This window comes from Molossus molossus, unplaced genomic scaffold, assembly GCF_014108415.1.
Source record: "Molossus molossus isolate mMolMol1 unplaced genomic scaffold, mMolMol1.p scaffold_m16_p_5, whole genome shotgun sequence".
NCBI lineage: Eukaryota > Metazoa > Chordata > Mammalia > Chiroptera > Molossidae > Molossus > Molossus molossus.
In genome coordinates this window covers 17,247,357-17,261,688 of record NW_023425388.1, presented here as the reverse complement: position 1 = coordinate 17,261,688, position 14,332 = coordinate 17,247,357, and positions in this window count along the sequence as shown.

Here is a 14,332-nt window from a genome sequence, read left to right as displayed (position 1 = left end):
ATATGGGAGGCATAATTGCCAACAATACATCAGATAAGGGGTTGATTTCCAAAATATATAGAGTGCTCATACAACTCAACAAAAGGAAGACAAAGAACCCAATTAAAAAATGCGAGGAGGACTTAAATAGACAACCTCTCCAAAAAGGACATACAAATGGCCAAGAGACATATACAAAATGGTCAGTGTCACTAATCATCAGAGAGATGCAAATTAAAACAACCATGAGGTATCACCTCATACCTGCTAGAATGGCTGCCATCAAAAGTTCATCAAACAACACGTGCTGGCGAGGGTGTGGAGAAAAGAGGACGCTAGTACACTGCTGGTGGGAATGCAGACTGGTGCAGCCACTATGGAACACAATATGGTCTTTTCTCAAAAATTTAAAAATTGAACTGTCATTTGACCCAGTGATCTCACTTCTAAGAATATACCCTAAGAAGCCTGGAACACTAATCAGAAAGAATATATGTACCCCTATGTTTATAGCAGCACTATTTACAATCGCTAGGATCTGGAAACATCCCAAGTGTCCATCAGTAGATGAGTGGATAAAAAAGCAGTGGTACATATACACAATGGAATACTTTGCAGCTGTAAGCAAAAAAGCTCTCTTATCCTTTGAGATGACATGGAGGGACCTAGAGAGTATTATGCATGTGAAATAAACCAATCAGAGAAAGACAAATATCACATCATCTCACTTATTTGTGGAACATAATGAACAAAATAAGCTGATAAACCCAGAGACATAGAAAGAAGTAAGGTTCAGACTGTGAGACCTCAGAGGAGAAGGACGGGAGGGATGGACAAGATAAACCAAAGAACTTATATGCATGTATGCTTAACCAATGGACATGGGCAACAATGCTCGGGGCGGGATGGGGAGGAGAGTGTCTAGAAGGGAAAAAGGAGAAACATCTGTAACAAAAATTAATTAATAAAATTAAAAAAAAAACTTTTTTCTTTATTGATTTTAGAGAGAGGGTAAGGGAAAGGGAGAGAAAAACATTGATAAGAGAGAACATTGATTGACCGCCTCCTGCATGCTCCCCACTGGGGATCAGGCCCACAACCTGGGCATGTGCCCTGACCGGGAACCGAACCAGTGACCTCTTGGTGCATGGGTCGATGCTCAACCACTCAGCCACACCGGCTGGGCAAGTAATAAAAATTTTTAAAAAAAGGAATACAATTATTCCACTATCATGTGTATGGGTGCATAACTGTAGCTTGATTTTTTTGACCATGTATGAATAAATGAACTAAGTTTTATTTTACCAAGGCTAAAGTGAGTTTAATTGATTCTTGATGTCACTCTGAAGGCACATGTCTTAATATTAGTGGACTCACTTCTAAGTGTCCTATAATTAAAATAGGAAAGCCACATACATGCTCTAATCTCACGTGTGCAATTTCTGAAGAAGAATCATTTCAACCTAAAAGCAGGCATTTGACAGCTGCTATATTTTTACATTTTACCTACACTAAAAATTATTATTTTGCTTCCTGGAGAAATTTACTGACTGTTTTGTATAAATATACATTTTTCTCTTTCCCTCCTCTCTCTCTCTCTCTCTCTCTCTCTCTCTCTCTGTGAACTTAGTTTATTTGAAGTCTTATTTTTTATATAATCTCTCTTCATGTGGCTAAATTGATCTGAAAGTTCCAGGAATTGGTATTAGGATGCCAATTGACTTTTTCTTTTGATATTCATTGAAATAGTTCCTGGGGGTGTGAAATTACAACTTTGATGTTCCTGAAAACTTAGTTGAGGCCGTGGCTCCATCTGCCAGTGGACTGTGGACGCCCTGAGAGATAACATGAGAATCACTTTCCTGCTTTTCCTTTTTGATCAAAAGAATATTTTGAATTTTTTTTCTCACTGAAGATTGAAATTTGGACATCCGGAAACCACACACAGTGATTCCTCTCAAAGAACGTCGAAATTCTGATCAGACTTACAAGAGGTGAAGTTTTCTTACAACTACCTGTGCTCACATTCCAGGGTCAGAAGTACCGGGATATTTAATATTTATCCATCAGAAGCTTAAATAAAGTTGTCAGTCAGTGCTGGTTCTAAGTGGCCAAACCTGTTTACACAGAAGCTAATGTTTACCAAAGCAGAGCAACTATGTTTTGTTTTTTTTTGTTTTTTTTAGTTTTTTTACAGGCTCTTTGTACATTCCTGTTTCTACTCTGCTGTCCGTATTCACTTTAATTTTTTTCCCTGTATCCTTTTGCCTTTAACTGTACCAAAGCCCTCGCCTCTCCTAATTTATATTTGATATAAATTATTTACATTATTAATTAAAACAAACTTTGTCCCAATTGTTTTCTTAGATAGAATGTGATATGACCCTTACTAAATTTATATATAGAAATAGATATAGATATTTATATCTATATCTATGTGTCTCTCTATATAAAATCAGTGGGATTAAGTCCGGGCAACTGTTAAGAGTCTTGTGAGTTTTTGTTTTTGTATCTAGTCTCACAATGATGGTTAGCTATTTTATTTTTCTACAGCAAGCGTCTGCCCAGTAAAATGTAGAATTATCCTATAAAATGAAGTTGCAGATATACTTTTGAATTGGTCTATTATAGGCCTTTACTTTTAAAGGTTATAAGTTTATCAAATACTAATAACTAAATTTGTTTGAAAAAATATTTTACACTACAACAGTAAAAATAGCTTCTCTTATTATACATTTATTTTCAACTCTGTACTTAACATTCATTTGTGAAGCCACACTTCAGTGTATGCTGGGAATCGGCGTCTCTCAGAAGTGCCCTACCAGGAGGGTCTTCCCATTACAATACTCTAAGAAGTGTTCTATTGATCAGACTGCGTGTTTTGAGCTTTAGTGATTTAAAACAAATAAAAATGTAAAAAGAAGAATAGAAAATTGAATTGTAAAAAATTAAAGAAGGGTTGAATTGAAAACACTCAAATTTAGCCACATAGTAAGGGCCTAGGAGGAAGAGATGAGAAGCGTAAAAGCTACACTGCTTGGAGCTCACAGAATTTGCAGGGCTTGGAAGAGACAGGTGTTGGAAAACTGAAGTTTGTGAGCAGAGGGTAAGAACAAAGGACAGAAGTTTAAGTCAGTAGAATCATGGCATTTTTTCATTATATCTGAGAAATACAACCAAGAAATTTGACACTTTTTTCAATGAGTGAAATGAGAGTCTTTCTGCCATTATTAAACTGATTTGTGTTCATTTCTCTCTTTAAAGCAGGTTCAGCTCAGTGACCTCCACGTCAATTTTTTCTCAGGACAGGACAGGAGAGCATAAGATTTATATAGCTCTAAATATAGGTATTGTTGGGAAGAGAAAGGATTTATTAAGTCAATTTACTGCCTATTGAGCTTGTCAAATATTAAATTTAGAAGACCGAAATTAGAATTATCTCAAGGTGTAGAAAGCCTTTCACTTTACCAAGGAACTTCAGCTCTGAAATGTCTCACGCCATCATTGAATGTTGTCATGTCATCATTAAATATTAAAAAGAAAAAATCTACTGAATGAATTTTGTCCCAGGATATTATGGAGAGAAGTGAGTGGTGTGACAATATGTGAAATGCAAAAGTCATGTTGTTTTTTTTACCCATCCTATGATTTCTCCTTTTCACTAATGGTATTAGTGAATTAACTCGTTTAATGGAAGGCAGGATATTTATCTAAAATGAAGAGAAATGTTTAATAACAGGTAGCCTTGTGCGTAGTGTATGACTGTGTAAGGTGTGTGTTTGTGTTCACTCACCTAATAGATTTGTTTGGCATTCTGTTAGGTGATCCCATCCAAGTTTTACATCACTGTTTAATGTGGGAAATCATAATTATTTTCTATAAATAATTCTCTGCTACTTTTTAAAAAACTTTTTTGATGTGAACATTAATCACCACCCTGCAGGATGCCCCACACATTGTGGTGAGTTCTAACACAACAATGTCAAGGAGAAAAGCTTAAACACTTCCAGAGGGATAAATGCTTAACACCTAAAAAAAAGTATAAGGAATAAATGTAGTAATGCTGAATGCAAAAACAAAATAGAGAATTATTTTAAATATATTATAGACAATAAAATTAAACTTAGAATTACTTTGTTGTAAAACAATTAAAATGTCAGTGAAAAAAATCTAAATAAAAGAAAATTTACATACAAGTCTCTTTATTGAGTGGACTTTAGAAGAATTATTTAAGGTATAAAACAAATAAATCTGGGAAGAAATCAATGTGATATGGGAAGTAAGAGAAAATAAATGTTTTATTGAAGTGTAGGATTATCTTGGTAAGATTATCGGAGAAAATAGGAGAGAGGATAAATGTATTCATAAAATTAGAAATTCCACGTGATACTAACAATTGGCCAGTGTCTGGATGTGGAAGACAAAGAAATTAAGTGTGTACTAAAGAAAGAATGTTCTTATTTGCTGAGGATTTTTAGATATTGAGTTAAAATGTGTTTCAGGGAAAGAGGTCACTGGTTGTTTTTGTTAGGATGATGCTGGGCTACATTTTCTATTTAATATCCTAATCTTAATACTAACCTTAACCCAAAACCTAATACTAACCCTAACACTATTACACTTCTCCATGGGGTTAAATGTTAACATGCAAGTGTTTGTCCCCTGCAGATGGAAATCATTCCATCATTGTGGAAAAGATATTTCAAAAGGTTATGGTTTGTGGTCCTGTAAATTACCTTATAAATCAAAAATTTATATAATAATGAAACCTTCAAAAAGTGATGGCTGGTACTTCACTTTGCCTTCTGAACATTGTATAAAGTTTCTCTTTTGGCCATTCTAACCCAGAACCCAATAGGGAAGATATTTGGTAAAATATTTTTCTGACCTAAATAAATTGATACCATCAGAACACTAAATTTTTTAACTTCATGTAATTTTCTAAAAAAATCTATGCTTTAAAAATTTTAAATACTAATTCTGCCTGTTCATTTTAATTTAGTATTGTTCTTTTTGGAATGCTCATTATATTTAATAACTAATTTTATGGCTGTGCTACTATTTATTCATTTAAAACATTTTTAACATGTCACCTTTGCACTTTGAAGTAATCTATATTAATACTATTAACATTACTGGGTTTATTCATCAACATACTATAACTCAAAGTAATTACCCTGGTCAATTAATCAGGTAAGGTTTTAAATAAATAGAGTGCTTTACATGAAACAAAACAATCAGTTGATTGTAACATTTCAAAATAAAATTTTATTCAACATTGCTAGTCACTAAGAAAGAGCAAATTAAACCACAAATACTTCATAGCCACAAAGATAGCTACATATAATAAAAAAGACAATAACACACGTTGGCAAGGAAGTGGAGAAACCAGAATTCTTATCCATTGTTGTTGAAAGTATCATATAATGTAATCATTCTAGAAAATAGTGTGTCAGTTTCTCCAAAACCCAAATATTAAACTACCATATGATCCAGTAATTCCATTCTGAATATCTGTCAAAGATAGATGAAAACATATGTCTACAAAAAGACTCACATTGACATGTTTTCAGCATCATTATTCATAATAGAGAAAAACTGTAAACACAACAGAGAAAAACTGTAAATGTCCATTATCTGGTTTATGGTTAGATACTGTATAGTGTATCCACAGCATGGAGCACTGTTCAAAACAAAAATAAACTACTGACACGTGCTGCCTCTTTGGTGAACCTCAAAACACATTATGTTAAGTAAAAGAAGTACACAAGAGACTATATATTCTATAAATGCATTTACAGGAAATGTTCATAAAAAAAATAGTGAAGGAGACCAAAGCATATTAGTGGTTGCCTGGGTCTGAGCTGGAAGCAAGAATTAACTGTAAATAGGCAAGATAGTCCGAAATGTTCTGAAACCAATTTATGGCAATGGTGTAATCATTCAGTAAAGTAACTTTAAATTCTTGAATTTTTCATAAAAATGATTGTGTGTGATATTTAAAACATACCTCAGTAAAATTGTTTTAAAAAAGAATAAAACAACTGTGCCTACAATACTTGCATGTTGTATTTTATTTTTTTCTAACACCTGCTGCCTTAAGACAGAAATGTAAAAGTTTAGAAGAAAAATGAAACCCTGTTGTTCTAATCAACACCCATCATTACACCAAAATAAGTTGCTACATCACTTATGTATTGCTAAGAAGACAGTGCTGCATGCACACCTAAAGGGAAAAAAAATCCTCCAACAATACTGCAGTAGTAACATTGAAAATGAATTTTTTTGATATAGTTCATAACTCTATAAAGATGGTAAAAATCTACCACCCAAATCATCTTGATATGAACAGTTAAAATATTCAAGCAACTTCTAAACACCAACAAGAAAAAAAACAAACAAAGAAACAAACAAAAAACAAAAAAACCACAAGTAACTTAAAGGAAAATAGGCAAAAATTATTAAGACAGGTCACAGGTAAGGTAAAATGGAATAATTAACAAGTACGTGAAGACTAAAAACCAAAGGAACACATTTTAAAATGATGCTAAAAATAATCTCCTTAATTTTAAATTTAATTATTTCTGTAATGGTTTTTCACTGTAACGGTTTTTATTTTCTAGGTCCCTTTTGTATTGTTGCATATAGGGTATTTTATATTTTAAGTGCTTTTAGGATTTTTATGTGGGAAGATTCTTTAGATATTTAGCTGAGTAATACTTTATATCTGCCGATAGATATAATCAATTAATAATATATACATCAATTACTGATATATAAAATAACATTTTCTTTTCTGAAGTTCTCAAAATTATGCAATTGTACCTATTTTCCACTTCGTAACTGTCTCAAAATGCATGTAGATTTTTTAAAAATTTGTTATTTTACTCTTTGCATATGTTATAATATACATATTTACTATTTGTCAAATAAAAATTACTAAATAAGTAGCATTTAAACATTGTGTTTTTCATTAACTAATTTAATATCTTATCCACTAATTTTTAATACCACAATAAAATAGCAGAGAGAGAAAACTGATGATTAGACAGGTGCACTGAAATCTGTCAATCTGAGCAGATGGCTAATCTGTCTTTCACTCCTAGAAACACATTGTCATCTCTAGGCCTTCGTTAGCTTTTCTAAATAAAAAATGGTGGTAGGTTTCCCAAACGTTTAAATGAATTACATATCAATTAAAATTATGTCAGGGCCTAATAGTACATGTTGAAAAGAAAATGATAGTTACATCTTATATATGTATGTAACTCAATAAAATAAAATATAGGTATGTATTTGGCCTGAACCTGGGATCATGGTTTTGTAGTACAGTAATCACTAGTCCTTAAGTTGAATTTGTTTAATTCTATAAGTTTTGAAAATTTGTTTATAAATAATTTGTGTGTTCTTTTTGAAGAATATTTTCTATTTGTCTTTAGTTCTTAACAGTATATATATATAATCTTTATTGTTGTATTACAGATTTCCTCCTTTTTTCCCCATGACCCCCTCTCCTTGCTCCCACCCCTCTCCTGTTTTCCCCAACCTAATGTCTGTGTCCACTCGTTGTGCATATATGCACACAAGTCTTTTGGTTTATCTCTTCTGGCCCTCCACCCCCCTTCCCTCTGAAGCTTGTCAATCTGTTCCCTACTTCCATGATTCTGGATCTATTTTCGTCAGCTAAGTGAAACAAGCCAATCAGAGAAAGGCAAGTATAATATAATCTTACTTATTTGTGGAATATAGTAATTAACAATACTTTTCTGATATTTGTATAATATTTGTACTATCTTTTAAATAATATATACCATAACATAGAGAAATCAATATGCCATTGTCTTTTTTACATTATGAAATTATTATATTGATAAATAGCTAAAATGGATTTACAGCACACATTTTCTGTTTTTATTTATATATTAAAAACGCTTTCAGTATTAACATTTTCAACTTAAATTTTCTTACAATTCTTTAAGAGCAGAATGTTTTAATCTTATAGAATTGGTATTTTACATCGTGATTTCTTTTAAAGCCATAAATCTAGATTATAACATCCCATCTTTGATGTAACTTTAAAGAAGAGACCTGCTGTGACAAAAATAAAATTTGTGAAAATGCCTCATTAATTTGTTCCTTTATAGTCATTTATATTTGCAGTTTATACAACAAAATTATCTTTTAAGCAGAAATTCTAATAACATCTCCTGTAATCTTGACCTAATTAGAATATAAAAGACAGTTTCTTAAAAATTCCAAATCTGCTTTTAACCTTGACTGAGGACAGAGGTCCATTATTTTCAGTGTAACCATTACAGCCCACAGTCATTGTTAAATTCATGATTTCACAGGGCCTTTTTGCTTTATTGATGAGTATGGAGAATACATTAATACAAAGCTTAAGTAAAAAGGAAAACTGCCAATTTAGTAGTAAATACCTTACTTTATAAATCATGTCATAAAACATATTTCTTACAAATAATCACCAGTCATCTATATAATGTAGTAATTATATTACTTACCTTAGAGAGTAATAGGTGAGATTAATGAACAAATACTTATAAAGTATATAGAATAGTGGAAGTGTCCCCAAAACATCTAATTAATTTATATAATTAATATTGTAAAAATATTAATTTTTATACTTAGGTCAGCAAATTATGGGAACTCTGCAGAATTAGAGTCCCTCTGATAATATAGGTACTAAGCTGGGTATGTTTTATGTGATGTGTTAAGTCACAGTGATACTGTAGAAAATGCATTGCTCCTATTTTACAAATTAATAAACAGTGACTTACCTGTGGTAAACAAATAATAATGAGTAATAATAGTGTTACGAACCTACACTAGAATGTCAATTTAATACTCGTGTTTTGACAGTCTTGATAGATACGCATAATAAAATTGATAACTACTTTTACTTATGGCTTCATGAAAACAAAATAAAAATGTAGTATTAATAAATGACCTCAGATGAAGAATGAAAACTCTACAGTTATTTGAGTCAAGCTCTTATATAACCAATTGTAAATCTTTTTTAAAGATAAAACATTTTATTTTTAATAAGTCAAAAAAAGAAAAAAAGTTCTAGGCAATGTCAAATTCTGCACACAACAAAGTTATAATTATACAATAAATATAATTACTATCTATTCATATGCAAAAATAAAAAGTTCTATCTCACACATTAAAACCCCAAATAATTGAAAGCAGGGATTTGAACAGATATTTGTACACCTATGTTCATAGAAGCATCATTCCCAATAGCCTTAAGTGGAAGCAACCTAAATGTCCATCAATGGATGAATGGATAAACAAAATATATTGTCTACTTCTGACAGAATAGTATTCAGCCTTAACAATTAAGGAAAGTCTGGTACATGCTACAGTATCAGTGACCCTTGGAGACATGATGCTAAGTAAAATAGGCCAGTCACACAGAAAACAAATATTGCTTCCACTTGTGTAAGGTACCCAGAAGAAGCAAATTCATAGAAACAGGAACCCGGTGGTTTCCAGATGCTGAGGCGAGAGGGCAACAGGAAGGTAACGTACAGAGTTTAGCTGAAGAAAAAGAACATATTCTGCAGTTGGATGGTAGCGGTGACAGCACAACATCACTGTACTTAATACCACCACTTAAAAATGGTAAACATAGTGAATTGTGTTATGTATTTTAACCAAAGCAAAAGAAAAGAGAAAAAAAAATAAAGCTCAGCACACACACACAAAATGACTTTCCTGTTCTCTTATTAAAATCCAAACTCCTTTTGACTATTAAAATGTCACGCACAATCTGGTCCTTGCCGACTCAGCGAACTTCGTAATTCTGTCTTTCTTTGCTTAATCCTGTCTTTGTTTCCGGTGCTTGGGGATTTCTCTCTGTCTCATGCCCTTCATTGTCATTTTCTCTCCCTCAAACACTGTTTCTCCGGATGTTCTTTTAGTTGGCTCATTCTCAACCTGTAGTCTCAGCTAAAAGACTATTGATACAAGAAGAGCACTGATCGACACTCTCTCCACTCATGCACAAACACACACCAGTCTCCCACCCCACACACAAAACAGCCCGGGTTTGGTATTGCCTGGTATGTTTTCTCTATTGTGTTCACCACAACGTAAATGGGCCTTCGTTTGTTTTCTTTTTATTTATATTTTTCTTCAACAACATAAATGATATCACTGAGTCCTGAAAATTTTATCTCCTTTAATACAGTATCTCCAAATTTAAAAATAAACTGTCAGCTAACATATTTTGTAAAATATATGTTCCATAAATGCCATTATTTGCTATAGATTTTTTTGTTGTGTTTGGTTTTTGATGTATCAAAATCATACTCTTTTTTGGGGGGGGATTGTTTTTTAGCATACTTATTTCTACCACTTTTAAACTGAAAGAAAATCTCACTAATTTATGTGTTTCTGAGTTTTAACTATTTATTTTTAACAGGCTTTCAATCATTCTTTAAAAAAAAGCCTGATCTTATTTACCGTTAAGCTATTAATACAAATGTGAAGCCTTAAAATTAACACTAGACTATATTTTAAAGAAAGTCTGATTTAATGTGCATAGCCCTTCAACATATTAAGCTACAAAAGACACTGAATGCTCAGAATACATGTAAATATTTTATTTTGCTTGTAATGCATTATTAAAATCACATGAAAATTGATTTTGTCTGATTAATTGTGTGTATGAACAATATTCATAAGACTACTCTTGCAGGAAGAAACAGGTAAAATGGTGTTTTTTCTGACAGGAAGAACCCTAGAGGAACTACAGTTTGTGTTTGGCATTTTGAAATGGAACCAATCTGGGCAAACTGGTATCAGAATTAGGGACACAAAGTCATGTCAAGGATTATGTACCTCAAATCTATGTATATATGGTAGATCAAACCAAAGCAACCGTAGTGATTAAATTGTGGAGAACTAAGAGTATGTCATTTATCTAGTCATTTCTGTTTATTACAAATATGCTATACCTTAAGTAAAACAGGTCTATAATGTATTCTATTATATAAAAAACTTATATGTTAAGAAAAAAAATTAATAGCCCTGGCCAGTTTGGCTCAGCTGTTAGAGTGTTGGCTCTGTGGACCAAAGAGCTGCAGGTTCAATTCTGGTCAAGGGCATGTACCTTCGCTGCGGTTCGATCCCTGGCCTGGTCAAGTTTGTGAAGGAGGTAACCATTCGACAGATCTCTTTCACATTAATGTTTCTCTCTTTCTCTCTCCTTCTCTCTCCCTCCCTCCACTCTATCTGAAAATCAATGGAAAATTATGCTTTGGTGAAGAAAAAAAAATAGTAATAGACCTTTCTATATACCTACCCCCTGCTGAATGTGCTACATAGTTTGTCATTTGGAGAGTTGCAGGCATCAATTATTATTATGTATTGCAAAACATGCTGGAACAGTAAATAACACTTTAAAACTTATTCTATTCATGGCTCAAACAAAACTTAATTTTAAGCTCAATATATAAGTGGAGTACTAAAACAGGAGGTTTTCTTATACCTGACATCTTAATGTCTTTACCAAAATTCATATTAATTTACTAACATAAAAACTGATTAGATATCAAATATAAGAATAAAAATCATATGGTGACTCATTTTATTATACACAACAGCTTTTGGATGCTACAGCATGTTGTCATTCTTAAGAAATGCATTAAATGAAGTCTAGCTTATGAATATTTTCAGGAATAAATTCTCCATATTTAAAACTGTAGGGGAGAGGAAAAATGGCAGCAGAGTGAATGGAGCGACACAGACCATCTCCCAGGACCAAACTGGATTTATAACGAAAATAAAGACAAATCGTCAGGAAGGAGCAACCGAAAGGCAGCCTGGAGGACCACATAACCAGGGACACCGACTCAATCCTGGTTGGCTTGCGAGGACGCGAGAGGGGGCCGGAGCCCACGGTCTGCAGCGGCCTGGGCGGGGACCAGGGGACTCGGCTGGAAGCTGCTGCCACCTAGGCTGAGTGCCACGCCATCGGCTGGTGCCGCAGACTCGGCCGCCCTTGGCTGGGAGCAGCACCCTCAGGTTAAAAGTCCCAGGCGGCTCCACGACGCAGAGTCTGGACAGAGGCTAAATTGGCAGCAGCCACTCACCTTGGGCTCCTGCAGAGGGAAGGCAGACTGGACTGGAACTGTGTGGGGACACTTGGGATTTAGAGGGTGCTCAGAAATTTTGCTGAGTGCAGCCACTCAGGACGGTGGTCATCTTACTCCTTCCCAGGGCCCTGGGGAGAGACAGTGGCCCCTCCCTCGGAGATTCAACCCCACCTGGTGGCCATTGAAATGCTAATTGAGGCCCATTAACAACCAGCATCTGCCTCACCCTCGGGGAAATCCTCTTACACTGAGCACTTGAGGGAGTTTTTCAGGCAACTCAGAAACCAAGGTTCTTCAGGTGACCTCTACTAATAGCCTCCAGGCAAAAAAAAAAAAAAAAAAAAATAGAGGAAAGTTAAGACTTGACAGTGGTGGTTAAAGTGGGTCCTCCCTGCCTCATCCAAACCCAGGAGAGGGAGCCACAAACAGCAGAACACCAACACCCACAGGGAAAATTTGACAGACTCCAAAGCCCACTGTGATAGCCAAAATTGTGAAACACAGAAACAAAAGCCAAATGAAAGAACAAGAGACCTCTACCAAAGATGAGATAAATGAGGTGCAGTTAAGCAAGTTAACAGAACTAGAATTCAGAGCCATGATCTTGAGGAAGCTCAACAGCATGTGTAAGGACATGAGCACCATGAGTAAAGACATAGAAATGTTGAAAATCAACCAGTTGGAAATTAAAAACGACATATCAGAAATGAAAAACACATTGGAAGGTCTAAAAAGCAGAGTAGAGGAAGCTGAGGACCGGATCAGTGAATTAGAAGACAGGGACAATCAGAAAACCAAAAGGAAAAAACAATTAAAAAACAGGAAGACAGCTTAAGAGAACTGTGGGACAACTGGAAACCTAATAATATTCGCATCATAGGAGTCCCAAAGAAGAAGAAAATGGGCAAGGGTTAGAGAATATATTCAAAGAAATAGTGACAGAAAACTTTCCTAATTTGGTGAAGGAAGAAGGCATTCAAGTTAAAGAAGCACAGAGAGCCCCAAGTGAGAAGAACCCAAACAGGCCCACACCAAGACACATAGTAATCAAACTGCCAAAAATTAAATACAAAGAGAGAATCTTAAAAGCAGCAAGAGATAAGCAACAGGTTACCTACAAAGGAAACCCCATAAGGCTCTCAGCTGACTTCTCACAAGAAACACTACAGGCCAGAAGGGAATGGCATGAAGTAATCAAGGTCATGAAAAACAAGAATCTGAATCCAAGACTACTCTACCCAGCAAGGCTATCATTCATAATGGAAGGTCAAATAAAGATCTTCCCAGACAAAAAAGGCTAAAGGAATACATTAGCACCAAAACAGCACTGCAAGAAATGTTAAAAGGACTGCTGTAATTAGCAGGAGAAATGGGAAGAAAAATATAACCACACTAAACAAAAATGGCAATAAATAAGTACATATCAATAATCACCTTAAATGTAAATGGATTTAATGTTCCCATAACACAACTGTAAAATTATTTAGCTAACAAGTAGGGCATTTGTTCATCTTAGAAAGGTCCTCATTATTTTTCTTTGATGCCTCTCAACTCCTTTTGTTCCATAATATTTCAAGAAAAATCTAAGTTTGCTTGTTTATTTTGTCAAATTGTTAAAATTTATCCAAGTTCCAACTGCTTGTAATCGAGTCAATTCCATTAACACTACTTACTTTGTCTCATAGATATTTAGTGTAATAATGTCTCTTTAAGAAAATGTCTTCTCATTTGCTTCTTAGAAAAGAAAACAAATCTCATAATCCTTCTTACTGATCTATGTAAGATTTATAAAGCAGCTACCTATCACATCTGGCAGACCAAATAAGAGTTTCAAAGCTCAGTTTGTTCTTGCATGGGACACTAGGGGAGATGCAGAGGGACGGGCCTGGGACTACTGTGTGTGTGTGTGTTTTAACGGTTTGTTTGTTTGTTTGTTTTCTGTTCTCAAGAACTATTATATTTATTTATTTTTAAAAATTTTTATTAATATATTTTTGTTACAGATGTTTCTCCTTTTTTCCCCCTTCATAACCTCCTCCCCATCCCCCACAGCATTGTTGTTTATGTACATTGGTTATGCATACATGCATATAAGTTCTTTGGTTTACCTCATTCATCCCCCTGACCCCCCTCCTCTGAGGTCTGTCAGTCTGAACCATGTTCCTTTATGTGTCTCTGGGTCTATTTTGTTCATTATATTCCACAAATAAGTGAAATCATGTGGTATT